The sequence below is a fragment of the Belonocnema kinseyi genome, chromosome 8 (genome assembly GCF_010883055.1).
Source record: "Belonocnema kinseyi isolate 2016_QV_RU_SX_M_011 chromosome 8, B_treatae_v1, whole genome shotgun sequence".
Taxonomy (NCBI): Eukaryota; Metazoa; Arthropoda; class Insecta; order Hymenoptera; family Cynipidae; genus Belonocnema; species Belonocnema kinseyi.
In genome coordinates this window covers 82624431-82632511 of record NC_046664.1, presented here as the reverse complement: position 1 = coordinate 82632511, position 8081 = coordinate 82624431, and positions in this window count along the sequence as shown.

The following is an 8081-nucleotide window of genomic DNA, read 5'->3' as shown; positions in this document are numbered from 1 at the left end:
ATTCTGATGCTTTCAAGTGATTTTTGAATCCGAGAAGTGCTTTGAAGCCGAGAAATAAAATCGTTTTTTTCAGGTGAGAAGAAGAGTTTGTTAATAATTATTGTCGATAGAAAACAAATCCTTATTACTGATTGTTTTTATACGTCGCTTGTAATTATCAAATGTTATGTACATATTAGATAGAAATGATCGCGATGATCGATTATAAACAATAAAAGGGGGTAAAAAAAATTCAATTCAGGGCTCTTTGTAGTAATGTGTACGCAAAATGCAATACCAATTGTCTTGGCATACGCGAGAGGCAATTAAAAGGAATAAATTTCTTGAAATTGCTTTTTGAGCGGATCTGCGCTCTTGTCCCAATTTAAAATTTCCATAACTTTCGCTAGATTTACCATTCAAACTAAAAGAAAAAAGGAAAGAAAAAAAAGAGTATAAACGCCAGAGTAAGAAATAGTTTTTATACATATTTTTGAGTGATGGTATTATTTTGTTGAATCATGGGAGAGCTGTATGCTGTTTGTCTCAATGAAATTGCTCTTGGTTGTACTTTATTGGCAAAAATCAATTCAGATTATTAAAATTCTGAAATAGTGTAGGATGGAGATTTTTTTACGGGACCTACGGCATTAATCACTTGTTTCTATTTTGCGAAAAATGATGTATAAGCAGTGATATATTGTACTTAATTAATTTATTGCCTTTCTAGTTTTTGAAAATTTGATTTTTTATTACTATGAAAGGCAGAATAATCAAGATAGGGGAAAGAATTGCGAATAAAATGATGATAAAAAATTGAGTTTGCTTTCTTTTTCGAGGCAAAAATGGAATTGGCCAGAACAGCTTTAGGCAAAAAAAAAAGAAGAAAGAAAAAGAATAAATAATAAATAAATAATGAGAAAATGCTTGTAAACGTATGCGTGCTTGAAGTGGCCTTGCCCTGAATTCTACGACACAGCATCGGCTCTTCGATGTAAAAAGCTCTGCCTAGCTCTGTAATAATTTCACCTGAGGGAAAGTTCAACTTTAGGAAGCAGAAATTTTACATTAGATTACAAAAAAAAATTTTTTTAACTTGTCTCCTCATGTAAAATTATTGCAGATTTGTTTTCCATATTACACTAGTTTTATAAATATAAATATAATATAAATATAAAGTAAATATATATATAAAGTATTGTACAGAATTATCTAAGCGTGTTAATTTCTGAGACTCGAATTTCTTTTTTTAAGTTCCCGACTTTGAGAAATTTGCAAGCTGGGGTTCAACCTGTATGCAAATCAATTACGAGAATAATAATTAATGACACAGATGCTGTATATAATTTTTAGCGAATCAACGTGTGAAAATAAAGTGTATTTTTATTCCTTAAAATGTTTTTTCTTCTTCAGATTTTCTTGTTTTGAAAACTGAAGTTTTCTGATTCCGTTGTGAACCTAATTTTTAAATATGGTTTCGCGCGAAATAAAAGATGAAAATAAAAATATTTGTAAGAAAGTATTAGTATTATAGTGTTCTCACTTGTTACAAACATCACACTCTTTCCCCTATTTCCCGTTTTTATTATTTTTAAACGAAATTTATCCTTTTCTCCCGTTTTCAAGAAAATTCTCCTTTTCCAGTTTTTTTTAGCTTAAATGCGAACTGGATTTTTATAGAAACCAATGAGAAAATCAAACTATTTTGTACTGAGAATTAATCATTTTTTATTCATAAGTCATAAGTTTTCCGTTCAGAATTAATTTCCTTTCATCAAAAATGATACTATTTGGATGAAAGTTTACTTCTTTTTTTTTTTTTAAATTCATTTTTTTAAATAGAAACTTTGTACTTTTAGACTGAAAGTGAACTTTTTTTACTGACAATTCGAGTCTTCTAAAAAATTCGACTTTTTGGTTTCAAAATTCAAATATTTGGTTGAAACTTTTATTATTTTGTTGAAAATTCAAATATTTTGTTAAAGTCATCTTTTTTAATCGAAAATTTAACTGATTTCTTCCAAATTCGTCATTTAGGATGAGTCTTGTAGTTCAAAATTCATCTTTTCTGGTTAAAAAAACTAATATACGGTACAAAGTTTTATTTATTTTTTTTTAAATTCAACTGTTTTTGTTCAAAATTCCGCTTTTTGAATAGAAAATTTGTCCTTTCGGATTGAAAATTAATCCTTTTTAGTAGAAAAGTAATATTTGAATGTTAAAAATGAACTTTTTTCGTTAAAAATCCAACTTTCTGGTTGAACACTCTACTACCGTATTTATTTTTGCTTCAGAATTCACCTCTTTTGGAAAAAATTTAATTATTTTGTCGAAAACTAAACTTTTTTTAATCGAAAATTTGTCCTTTGGTTTAAAAATTAATCTTTTTTGTAGAAAATTCATCTTTCTGGGTTGAAAATAAGCTTTTTAATTTTGATAATTCAACTTTTATTGCTCAAAATTAAACTGTCTTAAGAAGAATTCGTCTTTTTGGCTTAAAGATTCAACTTTTAGTTTTAAAAAACAGCATTTTTTTTTTAATTCAACTATTTTGTTGAAAATTCATCTTTTTTTGTCCAAAAATTTAACTGTTTTGTTCCAAATTCGACTTTTTGAATAAAAAATTCGTTTTTTTTTGGATTTAACATTAATCGTTTTTGATAAAAAAAAAGTAATTTTTGATTGTTGAAAATTAACCATTTTTGTTGAAAATTCAAATTTTCTGTTTGAAAAGTTTACTGTTGTATTTATTTTTAGTTTCACGAATTAAAAATTCTAATATTTGGTAGAAAATTTAATTATTTTTTAAAAATTCAACTATTTTACAAAAAGTTAACATTTCTGTTAGAAAATTCAATTTTTTTAAATAGAAAATTTTTCCTTTTTGATTGAAAATGAAATTATTTTGCTGAAATCTCAAACCTTCGAAAATATTCGAGTTTTTGACTTGAAAATTCAACTATTTATTTAAAAAGTTATCTTCGTAGCTTGAAAAATCAACTTTTTTGTTGAAGATTTAATTATTTAATTTAAAATTCAACTATTTTGTTAAAAAGTCATCTTTTTTGATCGAAAATTTAAATGTTTTGTTTAAAATTGGCTTCTTGAATAAAAAACTTCGTTTGTTTGGAATAAATATGTTTGGTTCCGAATTAATTTCTTTTCATTAAAAAATAGACTATTTGGTTGAAAATTTGATTATTTTTTGGAAAATTCAACTATTTTGTTAGTCTTTTTTGTCAAAAATTTTTTGATAAAAAATTATTTTATTTGGTAAAAAATTTGATTTTTTTTAAATAGAAAATTTGTCATTTTGGATTGAAACCTTTTTTTGCAGAAAATTCAACTCTATTCTAAAAAATTCGGGTTTCGGGCTTCAAAATTCACCTATTGGTTGAAAATTTAATTATTTTATTAAAAATTCAACTATTTTGTTGAGAATTCGGTAGAAGTTATATTTTTTGGTTAAAGTTCGACTTTTTTGTTTAAAAGTCTACCATTATATTTTTAATCCAAAATTTATATTTTCTAGTAAAAGAAACTTACCATTTGGTTAAAAATGTAACTATTTGATTGAAAATTCGGTTTTTTGAATAGAAAATTCGTCTTTTTGGATTGAAAATGTATTTTTTTGGTCAAAAAAGGTAATATTTGTTTGTTAAAAATGAACCTCATTGTTGAAAATCCAACTTTTGTGGTTGAAAAGTCTACTATTGTATTTATTTTTGGTTCAGAATTCATATTATTTTCGAAAAAATTTAATTATTTTGTCGAAAATTAAACTTTTTTAAAAAGAAAATTTGTCCTCTGTATTGAAAATTAATCTTTTTCGTAGAAAATTCATCTTTCTTAGTTGAAAATAGGCTTTTTTCTATTTCAACTTTTATTGTTGAAAATTCAATAGTCTTCAAACAAATTAGTCTTTTTGGCTTAAAAATCGAGTTTTGTTAAAAGATATAGATTTAGGTAAAAATAACATTTTAAATAAAAAAGATGAACTTTTTTTGTTGAAAACTAGACTGTCTTCTCAAAAAATCATCTTTTTGGTTTAATAATTCAACTTTTTGGTAAAAAATGGAACTTTTTGTTTTTAAATTCAGTTTATTTGATAGTTTTCTTTTTCATCGAAAATTTACCTATTTCTTCAAAATTCGTCGTTTTGAATAGAAAATTCTTCCTTTTGGATTGAAAATTCACCTTTTTTTTAGTAGAAAACCCATATTTTTTGCTTAAACATGAACTTTTTATGTTGAAAAATCAACTTTTCTGGTTGAAAAGTCTACGATTGTATTTATTTTTGTTCCAGAATTAATCTCTTTTGGTAAAAAATTATATTTCGTTGGAAATTTAGTTATTTTGTCGAAAATGAAACTATTTTGTTAAAAAGTTATCTTTTTTGGTCGGTTTAAATTCATATTATTGATTAAATTTTAATTAATAAACTCTTAGTCGAAAATTAGCTTTTTATTTTGAAAATTTAACTGTCTTCCATGAAAATCATCTTTTTGGCTTAAAAATTCAATTTTTTGGTTAAAAATATATTTTTTTTTTAATTCAACTTTTGTAAACAGTCATCTTTTTTGGTGAAAAATGTAACTGTTTTCTTTAAAATTTTTCTTTTTGTATAAAAAGATCTTCCTTTTGGATTGAAAATTCATCTTTTTCGGTAGAAAAACCATATTTTTTGTTTGAACATGAACTTCTTTTTTTGAAAATTAAACATTTATTGCTGAAAATTCAATTGTGTTTTAAAAATGTCGATTTGAAAATTCAATTATTTGGTTGTTGGTTACAGTTGGATATTTTTCCTTTGAAAATTCGACCATTTTGATGAAAATTAAACATTTTTATGAAAAATGCTATTGTATTTTTTAAACAGAATTTATTTATTTCGGTTAAAAAAGCTAATATTTAATTGAAAAGTTAAATATTTTTTTTGAAAATTGTACTATTTTGTAAAAAAGTGGTAATTTTTTAACAAAGATTCAAATTTTTTAGGAGAAAATTTGTCTTTTTGGATTCAAAATTCAACTGTTTAGTTCAAAATTCATCCTTATCACTTGAAAATTAAACTTTTTTGGTATGTCATTTTTTTTGCCAAAAATAAATTTTTTTTTAATGTTTAACTTTTGTGGTTGAAAAGTTTACCATTATATTCTTGGTTGAGAATTGGTCTCTTTTGGTCCAAAATTCTACTATTTTTTAGAAAAAGTAATTATTTTGTCGAAAATTAAACTATTTTGTTAAAAATTTATCTTTTTTAGTAGATTCAAATTTTTTTAAATAGAAAATTTGTCTTTTTGGTTTGAAAGTTAGTCTTTTTTTTGGTAGAGAAGTCATAATTTTTCTGAAGATTCAACTGTCTCTAAAAATGCGCCTTTTTGGTTTGAAAATTCAACTGTTTGGTTTAAACTTTAACTATTTCTTAGAAAATTCAAGAATTTTATTAAAAATCCGTTTCTTTTTGTTCATTTGGCATAAAAATTCAACTTTTTTGTTAAAAATTTAATTATTTTGTCGAAAATTAAACTATTTTTTTAAAACTTTTTTTTTGTCGAATCAAATTTAGTTTATTTTTTTAAGTAGCAAATTTTATTCTATGGATATGAAAATTAATCTTTTTTTTGAAGATAAGTTTTTTTTTTCGTTGAAAATTAACTTTTTTTGGTTGAAAAATCAAGTTTTATTGCTAAAAATTCAACTGTCATTCTAAAAATGGGTCTTTTTGGCTTGAAAATGCAACTTTTTGGTTTTTGGATGAAGGACAATTTTTTTTATTTGAAAATTCTATCATTTGTTTCAAAATTCATCTTCATAGCATGAAAATTCAACTTTTTGTTTAAAAAATCAACTATTTATTGGAAAATTTTACTATTTTATGAAAAAGTGACATTTTCTTATAAAAAATTCGTTGTTTTTAATAAAAAAATTCGTCCTTTTGAATTGAAAAATCATTTATTTTTTTTAGAAAAATCTACTATTAAATTTTTTGCACAAAATTCATTTTTTTATGTTAAAAATTCTACTACTTGCTTGAAAATTCAATTATTTGCCTTTTTAGCTTGATAACTCAAATCTTTTGTTGAAAATTCTTACTTTTTGGTTAAATTTAACAATTTTAGAATTAGAATAAATTTTTGTTCATTTTTATATCAACTATCTTGGATTAAAAGGAACGGTTTTGTTGAAAATTCCGCGGTTTTTTTAATCATCCGTTTTTTTTTCGAATAAAAACTCCGCTATTTGGTTGGAAAAGCACTTTTTTTAATTTAATTTTTTTGTTTGAAAATTGATCTTTTTGGGTTTAAAATTCCAAGTATTTCTTTTAAAATACAACAATTTTATTAAAAAGTCCTTTTTTGTTCGAAAATTCATCTTTTTGTTAAAAATTCTATTATTTATTTCAAAATGTAATTATTTTTTGGAAAATTAAACTGTTTTGTTTAAACCTTTTTTTGTCGATTCAAATGCAGTTTTTTTAGGTAGAAAATTTGTGCTATTGAAGATAAGTTATTTTTTTTGGTTGAAAATTAACTTTTTTTGTTACAAAATCAACTTTTATTGCTGAAAATTCAACTGTCTTTTTAAAAATGGGTGTTTTTGACAGGAAAATGCAAATTTTTTGTTTTTGAGATGAAGGTCAAACTTTTTTTAATTGAAAATTCTACCATTTGGTTCAAAATTCATCTTTATAGCTTGAAGATTCAACTTTTTGTTTAAAAAATCCACTATTTATTTGAAAATTTTACTATTTTGTTAAAAAGTGATCTTTTTTATCAAAAATTCATCGTTTTTGATAAAAAATTTAATTATTTTATTGAGAATTCAACTATTTTGTTAGAAAGTCATCTTTTTCGGTCGAAAATTTAACTGCTTTGTTCTAAATTCGTCATTTAGGATTTAAAATTTCATTTGTTTTTATTGGAAAGTTTTTTTTTATTGTAAATTCAAAGTTTTATTAGTAGTTCAAAATTCATCTTTTCTGATAAAAAAATTAATAATGTTTTTGAAAATTTAACTATTCTTTTAGTCGTATTTTGTGGTAAAAAATTTAACTGTTTTTTTTTATTCAACTTTTTGAATAGAAAATTCATCTTTTTGGAGTCTTTTAAAAATGAACTTTTTGGTTAAAAATGAAGTTTTTTTTGAAAATTCAACTTGAATGGTTAAAAAGTCCGCTATTGTATTTATTTTTGGTTCAGAATCAATCTTTTTTGGTAAAAAAAAATCTATTTGATTAAAAAATTAATTATTTTGTAAAAAATGAAACTACTTTGTTAAAAAGTTTTTTTTTTTTTTTGGTCGATTTAAATTCAACTTTTTTAAACAGAAAATGTGCCTGTTTGTATTTAAAATAAATCTTTTTTAGATTATAGAATCAAATTTACAGAAAATAAATTCACATAAGATATTAAGAAAAAAATAAAGTAATCAAAAAAAAAAAATTCTCAACTGTCTTCTAAAAAATTCCTGTTTTTGACTTGAAAATTGAACTATTTCGTTTTTGGATAAAGTTCAATTTTTCATTTTTGCAAAATAGAACATTTCGTCAAAAAACTTTTTGGTAGAAAAGTCATCTTTTTGGTTAAAAATGAACTTTTTTTGTTAAAAAAATCAACTTTTATTGCTGAAAATTCAAATTTCTTCTAAAAAATTGGCCTTTTGGCTTGAAAATGCAACTTTGTGGTTTTCGGATGAACGTCAATCTTTTTTATTTGAAAATTCTACCGTTTCGTTTAAAATTATTATAGCTTGAAAATTCAACTTTTTGTATAAATAATCAACTATTTCTTGGAAAATTTAACTATTTTGTTAAAAAGATATTTTATTAAATCAAACATTCGACGTTTTTAAAACAAAATTCGTTCTTTCAAATTGAACAATCATCTTTTTTTTTGTAGAAAATTCAATTATTTGCTAAAAAGTCATCTTTTTTGGTTAAAAATTTAACTGTCTGGTTTTATCTATTATTATTATATATTATATATTATTATATATTTTATCTATTACATTTTTGTTTTGAACTCATTTTTTTGGTAAGTAATTTTTCTTCGATGAAAAGGAAATGTCATTTAAAAAAAAAAATGAAAATTCAATTATCT